The 20,250-nt window shown below is 36.0% G+C and overlaps 1 long non-coding RNA gene across 1 annotated transcript; it reads left to right on the top strand.

Moving 5' to 3' along the window:
• Window positions 1–2,474: 2,474 nt before the first annotated feature.
• Window positions 2,475–16,532, top strand: LOC112395664 (uncharacterized). Its single transcript, XR_003002418.1, has 3 exons — window positions 2,475–2,597; window positions 2,799–2,883; window positions 16,398–16,532. It is a non-coding gene; the product is annotated as an uncharacterized LOC112395664 (long non-coding RNA).
• The last annotated feature ends 3,718 nt before the right edge of the window (window positions 16,533–20,250 follow it).

Below are 20,250 nucleotides of genomic sequence, written 5' to 3'. Positions count from 1 at the left end.
ATGTTTTCCTCTAAGAGTTTTATAGTGTCTGGCCTTACATTTAGGTCTTTAATCCATTTTGAGTTTACTTTTGTGTATGGAGTTAGGGAGTGTTCTAGATTCATTCTTTTACATGTAGCTGTCCAGTTTTCCCAGCACCACTTATTGAAGAAACTGTCTTTTCTCCACTGTATACTCTCGCCTCCATTCTTAACTATACATCACCATTTTTTCACATCACGTCCATGGATACAAAAAAGTAAATGACACTGGCACCATCTCTCTTTTATAGATGAGAGAAATGACATAAAGTCACTCCCCCCAAAAACTTCTTTAAGAATGGTAAAAAACAAATAAGCAAACCAAAAAAAATGTGTGTGTGTGTGTGTGTGTGTGTGAAATGAAGTTTTACTCCTCTGGCTTAGTTCATTTTCTCATAACTTTCGAAGTTCATGTAACACTAAACTGTATTCAAATTAAAATTAAAGTCCTATGAGAAAGAGGCTTGCACTTAGATTGCTTGTGGTATAGCTTTTCAGAGCCTGGTCTTTAGAGAATAATTGCCCCCTGTTTAAGTTCAAGTTCTCTCACATATAGACTGTGGGCAAGTTATCTAACCAATGTGAAGCCTCTTGTAAGGTAAGGATAATAATGGTATCTGGTTCACTGACTGTTACAAGAATTATCTCTGGTAATACATGGTACAAAGTTTTTGCATAATGCTCTACAGTGTGTATGTGTGCAATAATTATTATCTTTTGCCTTTAAAAGATGGGCTGAAGCAAAACTGGAAGGCAGAAAAAAGATGAAAGATGATTTTGGATGGAAAAGAGGATTTCTCTGTGGAAAATGTTCAGATTCTACATATAAGACATATAGGAAATACAGAGTGAAAAATAAATGGGTATGATTGGAAGTAGTTTAATTAATTCTAGCTTTAAAGCTTCACCTAATGCCACTGCTTTATTCTGTAACTTGTAGCTTTACTTTGTAATGACTGATTCTGTAAAACTGGATTATGGTTTTATTTTTGTGAAAGATTCTTTTTGTTTTCCTTACTATTTCTAGTTTTTATCTAATGTTTTAAATTATAGCTTAAATAACATAGTTTAATTAAAAGACCTTCATAACTCAATGTTTCATCACACTGGATTTCAGGTAAAGTTAGTTACTGGATGTGTGAGTTTTTCCAATCCCATTAAGAAAATAGTAAAAAATAGAATAGCCTTTATACTTGGAACTCTATCAGTAATAAATGACCCACAAGGTGTCAATAAAAATTAGCTATCCTGATGAGCATTTGTGATTCACATTGTATACTCTATGGTGAGCCAAGGTATCTATTTCTTAATAATCTTACTAAAGGCTCTGTCAGGACTCTGGCCAACAACTGGCTTGATGTTTGCATTTTGTGTGTGATGTAGTTTTCTCCTTGGTTGACTCTTATGGCCCCACCCTGATGAACCAGTTGTAGCAAGCCTCAGCATTTGTACGTAGAATACATTCTGCCTCTTGCTCACCGAAGCAGCTTTCTGTGTACCTGACACCTGAGGTAACCGTCCATAATCCAAATACCTTCAAGAGGTACTTTTAGATTGATACTCCCTGTTTTTCCATATGTCTTGTCATATTCTCAGAGAAGTAATGTCATCCTAGCATCAACTATGTATCATGTGAAATAGCACAGAATATTTCCTGGAACATTTCTTAATTGCGTTGCTCCTCTACCCAAAATTGTGCTGAAATATTAGCCAATGGCCACAGTGTTAGGGGAAAAATATCTACTGATGACCCATCAAAAGTTTCCAAATCTCCTCTCATTTGAAAGTGATGAACTCATGGTAGACTGGTTGATTTTTTTTTTTCCCAAATGTATTTCCTTAAGAAGAAATACAAGGTTTCCTAAACTTTTTTTCTTAAAAATCATTCCTATATTTTTAGCCCAGAATCTGTAGAAACTGTAAGGGTTTCTTGGGGGGGTGAGGGTGGGAAAGTCATCATCTTGATGATATTTTTTAAAAATCTAAGATGGGTAGTTTGAGAATGATGAAAATGAAATAATTTATCTTTTGCTTTTCAACGATTAGCAAGGTCTTTAAGTTGAAATTTTTAATACTTCTCCCAAATTATATCATTCATGTCATTGATGGAAGCAGAATACTTTACATCATAAAATTTTCTAAATTTCTAGAAAGATGAATAAAACAAGAATTCCAATCAATAGTATCATCAATTATTTAAATACATCACACATACAGAGTGGCAGAGTATTTTGAAGTTTATTAAATTGGATTGTTCTTCATGTGAGATCAAAGTAAACCATGATATCTATGTATTTGACTTAGTTCATGCTTTGGTAGTTTTCTAGTTGGTTTGTTTTGAAGATGGAATAATGGGATTTTGTATTACATTTCTTGTAATCAATAAAACTTATTCTTGGCAATTTTATAGGGATTATAAGTTATTTGAAATCAAAAATAAATATAAGGTTGTCTGGAGAGTCAACTTATTTATTTTCTGAAGAACTCTTAAGAAAATTGGAACCTAAGTATTTCAATGATTTCAGGGAATAGAAGGAAAGACATAATGAAAGAAGATTTCAACATAAAAACTGAAAGGTAAGAGGTAATTCAAGGATAAAAGAACTTCAGAGACTAAATCAAAGAAAATCATGAAAAACAGTAGAGTTCAAGAGCAATGAACCCAGAGAAAAGGTTTTGAGCAGACAAAAACTAGGCATGTATGATGCCTTTGCATTGCATTCCATTCATTATAAAGACAATGAATTAATCAAACCATCTCATTATTTCATCACCTAGCTTTGTCTCGTGTCAAGCATGAAAAATTACTGAGAAGAACAAAAGTTTCAAAAAGAAAGAAAACTTTGAAGAGTATGAACACACGGTGAGTGCTAACTCCCAAAGACCTGGTTTTTCAAGAATCGTACAGGAAATTAAATGATGATGTAGTAGTTAGAAATATGGGTGTGCCTTTGAGGTTCCCACACCCTCCTAAAGAGGGGAAACAAAATGGATGCCTGTGGTTCTATCAGTATTAAATGGTAAGTGTATGTGTAGGTTTGTAGTCACGACAAACCTCACATTCTGGCCTTATGTTTTGATTTTACTGTCAAGCAATAATTTTCTTTCTATAATTTATGTCAATCTGTAATTTAGAACTTTAGATAATTTTATGCCTCCAAATGTCTAAATTAAAGGGGGCACCATGGTCTGCACTCAAAGAAAGTATAAGGTCTAGATTCCTCACTCTCCTATTTACTAATTACTCACTTTAACTAAATCTCAACTTCAGTGCATTTCAGTTTTGAAATATGTACAATGATAATATCACCTGCCCTACCTTTCCCACAATATAATTGTGAGGATGGAATAAATACATGTGACAGAAGTTTTGTAAGCCCTAAAGTGTAAAACCAATAGAAAGTTTCACCCCTCATGAATGTAGCAGATAGGACTTCACTTCTATCTCTCATTTTAAAGACTTTGTAGTTACATATTTGAGAAGAAAACACTAGGCACTTTTTTTTTTTTTTGCGGTACGCGGGCCTCTCACTGTTGTGGTCTCTCCCGTTGTGGAGCACAGGCTCCGGATGCGCAGGCTCAACGGCCATGGCTCACGGGCCCAGCTGCTCCGCGGCATGTGGGATCTTCCCGGACCGGGGCACAAACCCATGTCCCCTGCATCGGCAGGCGGACTCTCAACCACTGCGCCACCAGGGAAGCCCACTAGCCACTTTTTAATGTCCCTGACTGCACGGTGGTTTTGTCAAGAATCAGGCAGTCAGAAGATAAAATTCCAGGTGATCAATCATATACTTCGTTCGAACAGTAACATGATTATTGGCAAGAAGACAACTTTATACTCAAAAATAAGCAAACATTATATATATAATGTATACATAATATAAAGTATACATATTTATAAGTATTTTAAATATTCCACTCAAACCAACAAAGTGGTTTGAAGCACTCTATCTGAGATGTCTTATAAATATAGTGAATTATTAATGTTTCTGGTCTTAGTAAGTACAGTTCTAATGTATTTTTCTAAATAAAATGGCCTTAAATTGAAAAATGACCATGAGTAAACGTACCTTTCTGAATCACTATTTGCCTTATTATTCTTGGAAAAATCTACGCAATGTTGTTCAGCAAAGTGCCAATGAAGCTTCTATGCAGGAATCAGAGTAAGATGAATATAACGTGGTGACTGTGGTCCCCTTTGAGTCAGATTCTATAGCAGAGTCCACTTTCCTAGTGTGTTTAAACTTTTCCAAATGAAATGCTGTCCATTATCACCTGTTCAAAAATATTGAGAAAATTTAAGTTACTGCAATTCAGGAACCTTGACATTGAGTAAATGTTACACACACAGGCAGACACACACACACACACACACACATTTGTATTACAGCAGAACAGAACCAATTCAGTTTTATAACTTAAATGATAAAGCATTGCTATAGGAGGTAAAACATTTCTACTAGGGCTGCAACACCCCTCTCCACGCTCCTTGGTTTGCATTTGCTCTTTTGAGGAAAGTTTAAGCTTGTCTCCGGAATCTCAAATATGTGCCTGAGTGTGTCCTACAGGGTGGAATCTGTTGAGTTTCAGTCTTAAACCACAAGGAATCAGCTAGTTAACCATAAATAAACAGTTGCATCATTACCTTCCCACCTGCTCACCCAGGCACAATGCCCTGTAAAGCTTTTTGTTTCAGAGTTCAGAATCATGGGTAGATAAAGCCTGTTGATTGGTTGGGGATGTACTTTCTATCAGCAGTAGCTAGAGTATTAAAGAAACAAAGAGTCTTAATTCAGGTTTACCATGATGGATTGAATTGCCTCCTTACTCAGTTTCAAATAACTCTGCACTGGTCCCATGTAAAGGATTTATTTACTCGGGAACTTATCCAAGTCAGGCAGGTATTAACAGTGCTTCTTTTATCCTCGCTTCTCTCAGTTAGTTTCACCCTTAAAATGTTCCTCTCCACTCTCCTCTACCTCCCAGTCCTGTTTTTAAAAATTATATCCAAATATTTTTTTCCTTACAATGATATCCTTCTAAATCCCATTCTGGTCAGTCCAAATTTTGTTAGTTAATAATGTGTCCACAATGGGTTATTAAACAAGAAAGCCATTTTTCATTACTGTCATCATATCATTAATTAACTAAAGAATTTCATTTTAAAATGAAGAAAGGGAGAAAAAAGAATGTTATAATGCAGAAACTGAAACTAGAATTGATTTCACAGATATAAATTTTCCTTATCTGTTGCTCAGTCACAGGACCTGTGTTGTATTATGTAACAGCCAGTATTGGCTCATCTTTATTCTGTCCAAGCACTGCTAGTAGATTTCCTTTGAGCTTAAAAGAATATTATCGAGGGCTTCCCTGGTGGCACAGTGGTTGAGAGTCTGCCTGCCAATGCAGGGGACACGGGTTCGAGCCGCGGTCTGGGAAGATCCCACATGCTGCGGAGCAACTAGGCCCGTGAGCCACAGCTGCCGAGCCTGCGTGTCTGGAGCCTGTGCTCCGCAACAAGAGAGGCTGCGATAGTGAGAGGCGCGCGCACTGCAATGAAGAGTGGCTCCAACTTGCCACAGCTAGAGAAAGCCCTCGCACAGAAACGAAGACTCAATACAGCAAAAATTAATAAATTAATTAATAAAAATTCCTATCCCCAACATCTTCTTAAAAAAAAAAAAAGAATATTATCGGGGGGCTTCCCTGGTGGCGCAGTGGTTGAGTCTGCCTGCCGATGCAGGGGACTCGTACCAAAAAAAAAAAAAAAAAAAAAAAAAAGAATATTATCGGCTTCCCAGTCATGGAAAGTAAACCAGATTGTTCTATTTGATTCCTTATTATTAAAGAATTCCTCAGACAAATGATCTCATTCTAATATAGAGATATCTCATCATTCATTATTCATTTAACAAGTACTAAGTGCCTACTATGTTTCAGGCACTGTGCTAGGGAATGGAACTAATAAGAAATAAATCAAAGAACTTATAGTCTCTTGGGGGAAATAGATATCAAACACATAACTACATAGAAAACTACACAGGAAACTATATATTCACATCAAATTCATTAAAAAGGAGTTCAGTTCCTCTTAAGTCATAATTAGACTAATTGTTTCCTTCTAATTCTGAAAGGGAATGTATGAAAAACAATCCAAACACCTACTATATTTTGAGCTCTGCTCTATGTGGTAGACAGGAATGTCATTTGTAGTCCTAAACAAACTGACCTGAGTTCAAATATTGTCACTTAATTCACTTTTCCTTTAGGAGAAAAAAATAATCTGAAATTCTGTGAACCTCACCTCATTTTTATCAACAGAAAAATGGAGATGGTAGCAATTTCTAACAGGATCTTTTTAAGGTTTAAATTAAAGAAGCATTAAAAACTCAGTGGGTGCTCTAAAGAAGTTTCTAAGACTATGGAACTATTAAGTACTAACGTAAACAAGAATTTGATTACTCAAAGGAATGAATTGGAAATTTCAGGAGTACATACTGTAGGTTGCAGCTGCACTTTAAAGAATGCAAAGATTTATGGGGAAAAAAGGGAGTGTCTTTACTGGGAACAGGATGAGCAAATGTGCACAAGTGGGAACAGAGATTATTTGGGAAATGGTAGAGAAATTGGTCTTGTTTGGTTGAGGGTACATGTGAAGCTGAGGACATAGAATGGGAGAGGAAGAGGCAAGCCCTCAGGGTTTAGCTCTTGACTGCAGAGGACAAGGTAAAAAACAAAATAAAATAAAGCAAACAAAAATAATATTTAGCCATTGCATTATCTTCCCATTTTTAGGTATTTTTAGAGATTAAAGCAAGAGATGAAACTCTTACATTTTTACTTTATAAAACATGTTCTGTGTTTTTCTCGAGAATTGATATTGAGGGAAAGAGTTTCTCCCTGAGCCTGTGAAATAAGATTTCATTTGAAGGACAGGTACAGAACCAGGGCAACAACAGGCTCTTAATGAACATGGCAGTTGTTTAAACTTGTCAATTAGAAATATAAATTATTGTATTATTTCACTTCACATATTTTTATATGTATTCTCAGCATTGATGGAATACATATATCAGAATATATATTTTATATATATATATATACACACATCTATTTTCTTCCACAGAGTTGTACCTGAAATCATCATTTTCCTTTATAATAGTGCAATTGTAATGTCTGAATGTATATGAAAGTAGATCGTTACCTTCAGGCATCAAAAAAGCAATATGAAAATATCAACCATTAAGAGAAAAAGAAGATTAAAAATGAGAGATGTTGGTTAATGTTCTCAATAATATATATAAAAAAAGAAAAGCAAGGTGCCAATCTTTATAAAAAGATTGCTTTCTTTTTTTAGTAAAATAAATATTTTTGATTTAGACTTTTTCTTTTAAAGGAAATTTAAATGTTATATTGCATACCAATCTTCCAAGGCTTTGGGCATTTGCTTTCTATTCTCCAGAACCTGAATCAAACATTCTTCTGGAGCTATCAATGACATATACATTATTTAGAGTTATAACTACAAAATGATTTGAATTAGTACCTTTGGGAAATTCACCCTTGACTTAGTGTGTATTCTAAGAACTGATCTGAACCTAAATCTCACATTCCACATGAAAAGTTGTGCTTTTCCTAAGTGCAAAATGGTGGACATTCCTAAGTACTCTTTGTCTCCATCTTTAGAATGAATCTTCTAGAATTTGGGGTAGACTGTAAACCTTAATTGGATACTTCTTGTCCTCCTGACTACAAATGGACCTCTTAGCTAAGCAGTAAACTGGCAGCAATTGGGAGCCTTACAAACCAGTCATGAAATTCCCAACAAAAAACATGCTTTTAATAAGCTCTCATTACCTCAAATTTGCTACCTTTGAGGGCTATCCAGTTGAATGTACATCTTATGAAAAGTCATGAAAATTCAGTTCTACTCTTCATCTTATTTCTGTCTATACCTAAATGACAATGCACGTCTTATTCAAAGTCAGCCAATCTCTAGCCCAAAGGCTTTTTTATGTTACATTGGAATGGGCTGAGCCAAGAAAATACATGGCAGTCAACCATGATAAAATGAGAGAATTTATAACGGGACTTTGCAAATAGTGATGTACTGTATAAACTAAAGGCTTGTGATCAGAGTAGCAAAAATGAAAGAACAACAAAAAGATCATGTTGGTGGTTGTACATTGATAAGGACTATATTTTCCCCACCTTCACAATATTTCACTACAATAAAGAATAAATGAAATGAGGTTCTGTGACAATTGTAAAAAGAAAGTAGGCCTTATCTGTTCGTGGCAAGTGGTTACAAATTTATAACACATTTGCAAAAACAGCAAATGCATAAATAATTAAACCGATTAACTTTGATGCTACTTATACGGAAAGTAGGATTTGATTGTTTTTTCACATTAAGTCAATACCAAAGGGAGAATTTATTCTTTGCCTGTTGTTCATGATGGAAGAAATGTACAAAAATTTTCCTTACTTTTTTTTTTTTTTTTTTTAATGTAAAGATAGAATTTATTAGAGGGAAGGGTTGCTGCCAGAACAGTGGGCCAAATTCCTGGGAGAGTCGAGCCTTTCCTTACTTTTAAAATTTCCTATTATCCATAAATCACTGTATAGAATGTAGATGACTTTTTTTCCAGCTATACCAAGGGGAAAATAAAGGCAATGCATTGTAGGCTGAAAGTTAAGGATTTTAAACCTTTCCAGGCAATAAAAGTGGAGATACTAAGGAAGACAGTGGATTCCATCCCTGAAAGAATGTTGCAGACGTTTGTTGCTTGTTCTGAGAAACATTCTTATTGATGTTAAGAATAACCCTACCTTCTTTTGTGTAAAACCAACCAACCATTTCTGGTAAAGTCCTCCAGTCATAGTACATCAGCTCTCTGTCCCCAGTGGATGGTTTAAGGTATAAGGTATCGGCCAAGCTAGGACAATTGGAACCCTTCCAGGATTTTTTTTTTTCCCAGACAGGGGAAGGAGCAATGCTCCTCTGATAGAGAAGTGTGAAAGACAAGAATTTTGTCTGTTAAGTTTCCCACCATTAGGAGAAAAACTAGTCTGATTAATGCAGAGATAAGAGAAAGAGACAGAAACTTCAAACAACATGCAAATTCCTAGCTCTAAGAGTCTGAGGGCTAGATCTGTACTTGAGTTACAAAAAAGACCTCTAGTCGTGTTCTCCTCTATTTCCCCCTTTCTGACTGAGCTTGTTGGAGTTCAGTTTCTGCATTAGCAATCCTGACTAATCCAGGGAACTTACATTTGACAGCACAAATCAACAATACCACAGATATTATTTACATTAAGAAGAGGTTAATTTACTTGTAAAATGATGACAAGCTAGTTGAAAATCTTCCCTTACTTCTAATGCTGTCTTCCCCGGGTGAGTTGCTGAGGCTCCCACAAGGCTTAACTTGCCAAAACCTTCTCTCTGTGTCTTGAATCTAGTCCTCTACCCTCCTCCCTAGTAAAGCCTACTTGCCATTACCTAGCCCACTGCAAAAGCTCAGTAAGTATTAGTAATTCCTTAATACCATCCGACCTGTTCTGGCCCTTTACATAGACTTTGAACAGTCTGGCCTTTTGCCCCTCTACTGTTGAGAGCTACTATAGTTAGCTTTGGTTGATTTGTATTTTTTTAAATTAATTTTTATTGGAGTAGATTTGTCTTCTGATCCTCCTCTGTGTGTTCCTGCTTCTATTGGCCAATGTGGGATAAGCTATTCCTCCTGAATTTGACTTTCACTTTTGGACACAATGCCAATCCTGGATTTTTCAAGGTTCTCTTTTCTCACAACCCTTTCTGATCCATATTATGGAGGGATAGATGGGATTTCTTCACAGTATATCCACAAGGGGCAGAGAATTGAATTTAGATGCTTTCAAAGGTTAAATTTTTACTGCCTTATGTTATCAACTTACTCTAGTTCTTTTTTTTTTTAAATCAAAGATATTGGCTATGATTATAAGAGAATGACCTAAACTATCAGACAATTTTCCATTTATGATCTGTTGGCTGCAATTACCTCATAAGGCAAAAGTGCAATTTCAAAGTCTACACTCTAATGAGTAGATTATTTAAAAATTCCATAGGGAAAAAAAGTTTAAGTTTTTTTTTTTTTTTTTTTTTGAGTGGGTTCTCTGACATAATACAACTTGTGTCATTAAAATGTAAGTTCTGTGAGGGTGGTAGATTTTTGTCTTGTTTTTCACCAAGTCCCCAGTGCTTGGAAGAGGACCTAGTACATGTGATTGCTAACATTTGTTGGAGAGCTCACACATAGTGACTGTAGAGCTGAATTATTTTGCTAAATAATTGAATAAATGTTTGCTTTTCAGTGTGTGTGCCCCTACAACTTGCACAGCCCTGTGGACAATTAGAGAACGAATAAGAGTGCATCCTGCAGAAACTTGATCTAGTGGGGAGAGCAACAATATAAAAATAGGTACACTAAACATTCAAGTGAAATGATTCTGTATTCAAGATCCAACCAATGTACTGTTTGCTTTCCTGAGAAGTAACACTCCTTTCTGTAGAGATTTGAAGTTATGCTATAGAGGATTGGCTTTTGAGCTGTGTCTTAAAATATGAATAGAATTTCCGCAGAGAGAAGCTCAAAGGCAGAGAATGCCTTGCCCTAGAAATCAGTCTTAAAATCTTTTCTGAGCCTTCATGAGACCAGCAGAAATAAAGAATAGTATGTTTCAGTAGCAGAAATAACTTTACTGTAATTTGTTAAGCACTGCAGCTTCTTCAAGACACAAGTATTTAAGCACTTCCGAGTGCCCTCCCATGGAAAAAAATGTGGCCTTTCTACCATTTTTCCTTAAAGTGAAATGAGTAACTTGAAAAAAGCTTCTGTTTTTATTTTTAAGAGTTTATGTTTCAGTTTGAAGCATGTGTCACATTAAACTCGAATTGCCTCGTAAAGAAAAATACAAGTAATTCAAGGAAAGGAAAGACATTTTCTTTTCCTTACTTAAGTTTCGGCAGGATCGTGCAATCCCCGGCAAGTCTCCCTCCCCCTCTTCCTCACCCTGTGGCAAATTTTAAAGTCATGATTCATCAAACCACAGTTAGACATTCTGAACTGCGCTGACTCCTTCTGCAAAACAGGTTTGTTCACAAAATGGATTCTTCATTAATTCTTCTCAGCAAATCTCTTGTATGGTAGTGACATTCACGATACAATAGTTCTCTTCAATGCGGTACTAGTTTTCACAAAACCCCATCTATAGAGTTTTAAAAAATACCTTATAGTGATAGTAAACTTAGTACACTCAAGCTACATAGAAATGTAACTTAGATGTTTTTGTTTAAAGGAACTTTAGGAGACACTGCGTTTTAAGAGGTCCAAGAGTCAGTTCTTCTGATCTGCATTTCATTTCCATATTGCAAATATCAAATGCTACAAAGAATATTTGTCTAACCCATCATTTCTAATCCCAGTGAGTTTTTGTGCTCTCTCTTTACTCAACTAAGCCTTTATTCTCTTTACACTTAGAGCAGTTTGAGCAAATTTACCTGTGTCCACGGTAAATATGCCTCAGCTCCAGGCAGCTGACTTCTTGTTCACTCAGATGGAAATTAAACTGAAATATGCACATTGCAAGCACCTGCCACAGCCTCTAAAAAATGCAAAACCTTAACCAGGCAACAGGATATAGTTTCAAATGGAAGGAAGAGCTGCCTAAGGATCTTTAATTCTCTGGATTGCTTACTATAAACCCATTAGCTGAATTTAAATTTCTTGGGGTTCTTCTGAACCTGGCTATCATGCATGGAATTTAGAATTGTTTCTTTTTCACATTTTGCTTATTTTTAGTCTCTCCAAAAGACTCCTGGTTATGTAGCAGATTTAGGGAAAATGTTAGAATTTGCATGTTTGGCTTTGAGCTTAAAGATGATCTTGGTTATAAAAAGTGTGCAGCTTTTCCTCTCTTTTTTACCTTATATTTTGATACTTATTTTATGGCAATTTCACAACCTTTTGTAGTAGGGATGTGTAAAAACTATAAAATATCTTTTATAAAAATTTTAAAAATGATTTTTATATACCAGCTAGCTACACAGGGGTCACATCCAATATTTTTGTACAATTATGACATTGAAAGACATTTTTGAATCCTTCAGTTATTAAAATTGGTCTTAAATCCCCTGCCACTGTTATGCATGTCAAAAAAATGTGGTATGTCGTGGCAAAATGCTACTGTTAAACTATGGTAACATCTGTCTTGCAATAGCAAAGTGAAAGAGGAAAGTAAAATTGCTTTAGGACCTTGTTGAAATCAGATAAACATATACTCTAGACAAAATGGCTTTTAAATTCTTCATAATAATCAATACTTCAGGACACTAAGAGACAACAGTCAAAGGCTATTCTAATGTCCACCACTATCCAAAACTGTGCAAAGAAAATTTGTGTTTTACTCTCCACTGGTGAGGTAAATTTCCTTTTCAACTGCAAGCAGTGCAGGACCTGCACTTTCTGCGGGGTGCACACCAAGGGATTCGTTGGTACTCTTTAGCCACAGTTCTGCAGGGATGACAGGGCAACCCGTGGCAGGAGGCATTGGGACCCAGCCACTGCCTCTCCTACAACCACGGGAACATCTAGTCCCAGTTCTGCTACATCATCCAGACCAGGTCAATGGAGAGGAATAAGGAGGAGGAAAGAAGGAATACCTTTTGAACAAAGAGAGATTTCGCACACAAATCCATCGTACATTATGTCTTCTCTCCATTATAATATATGTGTAAATTATCTCTGAAAGCTGGGCCTACAGATTTAGTGGGAGCTATAAAAAAAAAAAAAAAAAACAATAATCAACACTCAAAATTGGCTAATTCATTTAATTCTCTACGAGGAAAAACTATTAATTATATGGGGACTGTTAGTGGGCCATCTAACCAAGGGTGTCCTTAGATAAATAATAAATCTGTAATAGTTTGCTAGGACTGCTGTGACAAAGTACCAAATAGACTGGGTGGTTTAACCAACAGATATTTAATTTCTCACATTTCTGGAGACTAGAAGCCTGAGACCAAGGTGTTGGCAGGGATGGTTCCTTCTAAGGGCCATCAGGGAAGAACCTGTTCCGGGCTGCTTTCCTTGGCTTGTAGGTGGCTGCATTCTTTTTTTTTTGTATTCATATTTTCTTCCCTTTGAACATCGGTGAGGTTTCTTGCCACTGATTTTCTATCTCTGCCCCTCCTAATTATTTGTCCCACCCGAGGACTAGGTGTTTTCTTTCCTCCCATCAAATCTTCAACTAGAAAGGAGGATATGAAAATATCCTTAGTGGAAGGGTTATCCCTCATCCCTAAGGGTAGTAATTCTTTTGCTGTACCGGTTCTTCTGTCCTCCCAAATCTTGTGGAAGCTTATTACAATAGCTAGCCTGTTTTCGGTTTTGGTTTTGGTTTTAATCTTCAACTCTCTTTCTTTAATAATTAATCTTCAACTCTCTTTAATTTCTTTAATTTAATATTCCACTTAAAAATACATCACAATGAGTACGTTGCTGCTTCTCATTTTCCCACCATTTTATGAAAGTGTGAGGTCTAAGAGTTGCCTACACTTTACATTCTCAGCTTCTATGCTCTTTTCAGACCACTTTCTCTCTACTCTGCTTCTGAAACTCTTATCCTGAAGGCCATCATCTCTCTTAATTACCAAATTTAAGGCCCATTTTTAATCCTCCTTCAAAATGACCATTCTGTAGCCTTGGCAATATTACCCACATCTTCCTTCCTGATCATTTCTCCTCTTGCTGTTGTTTCTTCCAGATTACTTTCTCTTCATTTGTTTCCTGCTACTCTGACATATCGTCTTCTGTATTTATTTTATTTTGATAGTTATTGTCAAATTGCTCTCCAAACAAATAAGCACCAGCAATGTATGAGGGTATATCCCTTTTCAAATAGTCTCGCCAGTTAAGATGTTATAGAAAGTTTTAAACCATCTTCAGTCTAATGGATATGTATAGATAGATAGATATTCATCGTTTTTTTAAACAGTATTTCCTTCACTACTGTGTATTTGAACAACTTTTCCTGTTTGGCTATTTGGATTCGCTTCTCTGAATATTCATATTTTCCCTTCATTTTTGTTGTTTTTCAGGTTGCTTGTCTTTTTTCCTCAACAATTTATAAGAGCTCCTAGTATAATATAGATATCAGTCTTGTTGATACATGAAAACAAAATTTGAGCTTTTAGTGAGAACCTACTGATTTTGTTTATATTTTTCCACATGTGCATTTTTATGTGTGTATTAAAAATCTCCCTCTGTTAATCATATTAGATTTCCATGCATAGATAACAGTTTGCCAACCCAAAGATTATGTATGTTATTTGTATATTTACTTCCATTTAAATCTTAGACCCCTCTGGACATTATTTTTTAATATGGTATGAAATGGGGATCCAGTTTTTCTAATTGTTTCCATTTGAAGAATTGTTTTAAATTACTTGTTTAATCTATTGAGTTCAAATAGAAGTTGAAAATAACATCATTACTCAATTTAAGGATGTGACTCTATTGATTTATATAGTCAACTGAGATTTTCTTTTTAATTAATAGAATTTAGTTTTTAGTGCAGTTTAAGGTTTACTGAAAAATTGAGCAGAAAGTGTAGAGTTCCCATAAAATCCCTCTTCCCCTGGCCTCAGTTTCCTCTATTATTAATATCTTGCATTGGTGTGGTACATTTATTATAACTGGTGAACCACTATTGATACATTATTATTAACTAATGCCAGAGTTTACATTAGGGCTCACTCTTCATGCTGTACAGTTCTATGGATTTTGCCAAATGCAAAATACCTTGTATATAACATTATGATAGTACAGAAAAATTTCCCTGCCCTAAAAATCCCCTGCACTCCACCCACTCATTCTCTTATCCTTCCCCCAAACTCCTGGCAACCACTGATGTTTTTGCACTCTCTGGAGTTTGCCTTTACAGAATGTCATATAGTTGAAATCATATGGTATACTGCCTTTTCATACTGCCTTATTTAATTTAGCAATACACATTTTAGATTCCTCCATGTCATTTCCTGGTTTGAGAACACATTTCTTTTTATTGTTGAGTAAAATTCTATTGTATGGTTGTATAATGGTCAGTTTATCCATTCAGCTCTTAAAGGATATCTTGGTTGCTATCAATTTTTGGCAATTATGAATAAAGCTGCTACAATCATTTGTGTGCATATTTTTGTGGTAAAATAATTTTCCCAATTCATTAGAGTAAGTATCTGGGAGTGCGATCACTGAATTGTATCCTTAAGACGATGTTTAATTTTGTAAGAAACTGTCAGGCTATCTTCCAAAGGGCAGTGCCATTTTGTATTCCTACCAGCAGTGAATAAGTGTTCCTGCAAATTGGATTTTTGAATAAATATCTATTACTCAAACTAATATCATCATGCAATGAGTTTATATATTTTTTCTTTTCCATTAGAAAGTTTTGCTTCAAGTAGGTTGACATATTGAATAAAAGAAAAATCATTATGATAGCACAAATTACTAAAGTTTATAGGAGAATTTGTGTACAAAATGTTTTGTAATTAAGCTGGCATTAGAAAACCTGAAATTTCACAACTTTGGATTTAAATAGCTCTTTTGCTCTCCTTGAATCTAGTTGGAATGTTTTACCTCTTGACCTTAACACACATCTTAATTTTTCTCCCCCCAGATTTCTTGAAAATTTATTGGGGTAAAATTACTTACAATAGCCAATGTGACCATCTTATTCTCTTTTGTTAGGCTAATATTGAGAGGAATGGGGATACCATATTCAAGGATAAAAAAGACTTGTGAAACATTAAGTTACTAATCCTAGCATGATCCTAGTAGGAGTGTAAGAATTGACCCACCAAATTATTCACTCATTTTCCTAAGTCACACAGTAATAGATACTAAGCCACCATTGAATTTGAGTTTCTGTTTTATCTACGATTTCTCACCCACAAAAGAAAATGTAGAGAGGCAGAGATATAAGATCTTAGTACAAGTATGTTAGCTCTTTTTGTTTGGTAGCTATTGGAATTACAACATGAGGATAGGAGAAATATAATATTTCTTTAAGTTATAAATTAGATTAACTTTTACCTCAAAATTTACACCCTGAGACTAGCAGTAAATTTAATATCAGTGCGTGTTTAGCACTTTCTCTCTTATGCTTGGGTCACACCAGAATGCAAGGTTTGGGGAAATCTAGTGAAATGAGAATGGGCACCACATTGTTCTTGATTCCAGTGATCTCAATTGCTGATGACCAGGTCAATAGTGGGGACCTGCTGTAAGGCCATGAGACCATGGCAATTGGTGCTGACTTCTTTCATGTCCTATGCAGTCAGCCCCTGAAAGTCATGCCCTTCAGTGACCACGCTAACATGGAGGCATCTGAGCAGATTCAAGCACACTGTATGGCCTAGAAGACCCAAAGCTCTCGTGTTCCTCCCAGGACTGAGAATTGCAACCACCTCTTAAGGTCAGACCAATTACTCTGTGCATGTGGTGGTGGTGGTGGTGGTGGTGGTGGTGGTGGTGGTGTGTGTGGGGGTGTGTGTGTGTGTGTATAAGTAAATTTATTTCAATTTAAAATATTTTTGAAAAACTAAAATAGATAAGCTTTGCCTGTTTGTGAACATTGTGTAAAGAACCTGAATATATAAATAATTCCTACAAATCAGTGAGAAATAGGCAGATGACCCATTAGAAAAATGGACCAAAAACTTGAACTGGAGTCTAAGAAAGAACATATCCAATGTTCAACATACATGTTACAGGGTGTTCAAACCCATTAGTCACTGAAGAAAGGCAAATTAAAACTCCAAGGTAATACCACTCAAAACACCAGAATTGTTACACTGAAAAAAACAATAGCAAATATTGACAAGGATAAGGAAAGACTGGATTTTTCATTTACTGCTGTTTGGGAGTGTAACTTCCACAGCTTTGGAGAACTCTGTGGCAGTATTGACTAAAGTAGAATGTATGCAAACCCCATGACCTAGTAAAAGTACCAGAATATATGTATAAGAATGTTTGTAGTAGCACAGTTTGTAGTAGCCAGAAACTAGAAACATTCCAATATTTGACTAGAGAAAAATGGATAAATAAATTGCGATATATTTTTACAAAGGAATACCATACAGCAAGGAGAATAGTGAAAAGACAATAATACATACAATAATAATGTACACAATAATATTGATGAATCTCATAAGTTTCACTAAAAAAGTCAGACGCAATGTCAGATTCCATTATCACATACAATTTTGAAATTTTTAAACATATGGAAAGTTACAGAGAAGGCTATAAAAACACCTTTGTATCTAACACTCGAGTTTAACAAATGTTACTTTCTTCAGAATGCTTTTTTAAAAAGAAATAAAAAGATATAAGTATGGTGAAAAATGCATGCCCTATGTCACTTACGTTTCTTTCTCCTCAGAGTTAACCTTTATCTGGATTAGTAAGTATCCTTCTCAATCATGCTGTCATAATTTTATTTCATATGTAAACATTTCTAAAACATATACTTTTGATGTTTAAAATTTTTTTCTTAAATGATATCATACTTATCCTTTGCCACTGCTCTTTTTGGACAACATTAGGTTTTTAGGATGTATTCATGTCATCATGTCTCTCTCTCTCTCTCTCTCTCTCTCTCCATATATATATATATATATATTTATATATTTATACATTTATATATATAATTCATTCATATTATATCTCTTTCATATCTGTTTCTCGATTATGGATAACTGAGTTTTCAATTTTTTGATAATACAAGCAATACTTTGATTTTCATATGTATACATGACTCATGATATAATTGCATTCTCTACATTATATAATTAGCTACACACAATATTTGCTACCTTGCTTGGGTATATTCACTTTAGTAGTCACCTTCAGTCTTTGTGAGACTTTAAGTACAACATTCAGTTGGAATACATTTATATCTTTACACTATTCACTCTACACACATGCACACACATAACACTCTAAGCCAAGGTTTCACAAAATAATACCGTATAATATGTGAAACATGCTGATAGTTTCCTCATTGTTCATTTCATTCTATTCTACTCCTTTCTATTTTGTTTTATTTTATTTATTTTTTTTACTGTTGGTCAGTACATAGACTTCCTAATTCACTGATTTTGATTTAACAGTTGAAACATATTGCTCCAGATGTGTCTAGACCTTCAAAAAAAAAAAAATTGTTTTACTTTGGCCTGACCGTTATGAGATACTAAGGGAATTATTTTCCTTCGAAAGTCTATAGGGAGGAGGAACCAAGATGGCAGAGTAGAAGGATGTGCTCTCACTCCCTCTTGTGAGAACTCCAGAATCACAACTAGCTTCTGGACAATCATCAACAAGAAGACACTGGGACTCACCAAAAAAGATACCCCACATCCACAGACAAAGGAGAAGCCACAATGAGATGGTAGGAGGGGCGCAATCACAGTAAAATCAAATCCCATAACTGCTGGGTGGGTGACTCACAGAATGGAGAACACTTCTACCACAGAAGTCCACCCACTGGAGGGAAGGTTCTGAGCCCCATGGCAGGCTTCCCAACCTGGGGAGCCAGCAACGGAAGGAGGAATTCCTAGAGAATCAGACTTTGAAGCCTAGTGGGAATTGATTGCAGGACTTCGACAGGCCTGGGGGAAACAGAGACTCCACTCTTGGAGGGCACACACAAAGTAGTGTGTGCATCAGGACCCAGGGAAAGAAGGAGTGACCGCAGGGGAGATTGAACCAGAGCTACCAGCTAGTGTTGGAGGCTCTCCTGAAGAGGTGGGGGGTGGCTGTGGCTCACCGTGGGGACAAGGACACTGGCAGCAGAAGTTTTGGGAAATACTCTTTGGCGTGAGTCCTCCCAGAGTCTGTCATTAGTCCCACCAAAGAGCACAGGGAGGCTCCAGTGTTCTGTTGCCTCAGGCCAAACAACCAACAGAGAGGGAACCCAGCCCCACCCATCAACAGTCAAGCGGATTAAAGTTTTACTGAGCTCTGCCCGCCAGAGCAACAGTCAGCTCTAACCACCACCAATCCTTCCCATCAGGAAACTTACACAAGCCTCTTAGATAGCCTCATCCACCAGAAGGCAGACAGCAAAAACAAGAAGAACTACAATCCTGCAGCCTGTGGAACAAAAACCACATTCACAGAAAGATAGACAAGATGAAAAGGCAGAGGTCTATGTACCAGATGAAGGAACAAGATAAAACCGCAGAAAAATGACTAACTGAAGTGGAGATGGGCAACCTTCCAGAAAAAGAATTCAGAATAATGATACTGAAGATGATCCAGGACGTCGGAAAAAGAATGGAGGCAAAGATCAAGAAGATGCAAGAAATGTTTAGCAAAGACCTAGAAGAATTAAAGAACAAACAAACAGACATGAACAATTCAATAACTGAAATGAAAACTAGAGTAGAATGAATCAATAGCAGAATAACTGAGGCAGAAGAACGGATAAGTGACCTGGAAGACAGAACGGTGGAATTCACTGCTGTGGGACAGGTTAAAGAAAGAAGAATGAAAAGAAATGAAGACAGCATAAGAGACCTCTGGGACAACATTAAATGCAACAACATTTGCATTATAGAGGTCCCAGAAGGAGAAGAGAGAGAGAAAGGACCCAAGAAAATATTGGAAGAGATTATAGTCAAAAAGTTCCCTAACATGTGAAAGGAAATAGCCACCCAAGTCCAGGAAGTGCAGTGAGTCCCATACAGGATAAATCCAAGGAGAAACAGGCTGAGACACATAGTAATCAAATTGGAAAAAATTAAAGACAAAGAAAAATTATTAAAAGCAGCAAGGGAAAAATGAAAAATAACATAAAAGGGAACTCTCATAAGGTTAACAGCAGATTTCTCAGCAGAAACTCTACAAGCCAGAAGGGAGTGGCATGATATAATTAAAGTGATGAAAGGGAAGAACCTACAACCAAGATTACTTGGCAAGGATCTCCGTTCATATTCCATGGAGGAATCAAAAACCTTTACAGACAAGCAAAAGCTAAGAGAATTCAGCACCACCAAACCAGCTCTACAACAAATGCTAAAGGAACTTTTCTAACTGGGACACACAATAGAAGAAAAGGACCTACAAAAACAAACCCAAAACAATTAAGAAAATAGTCATAGGAACATACATATAACTAATTACCTTAA

This window comes from Neophocaena asiaeorientalis, unplaced genomic scaffold, assembly GCF_003031525.2.
Source record: "Neophocaena asiaeorientalis asiaeorientalis breed wild unplaced genomic scaffold, Neophocaena_asiaeorientalis_V1.1 scaffold249, whole genome shotgun sequence".
NCBI classification, from domain to species: Eukaryota; Metazoa; Chordata; class Mammalia; order Artiodactyla; family Phocoenidae; genus Neophocaena; species Neophocaena asiaeorientalis.
Note: the sequence above shows the minus strand (reverse complement) of the source record. Positions and strands in the feature narration are given on the sequence as shown.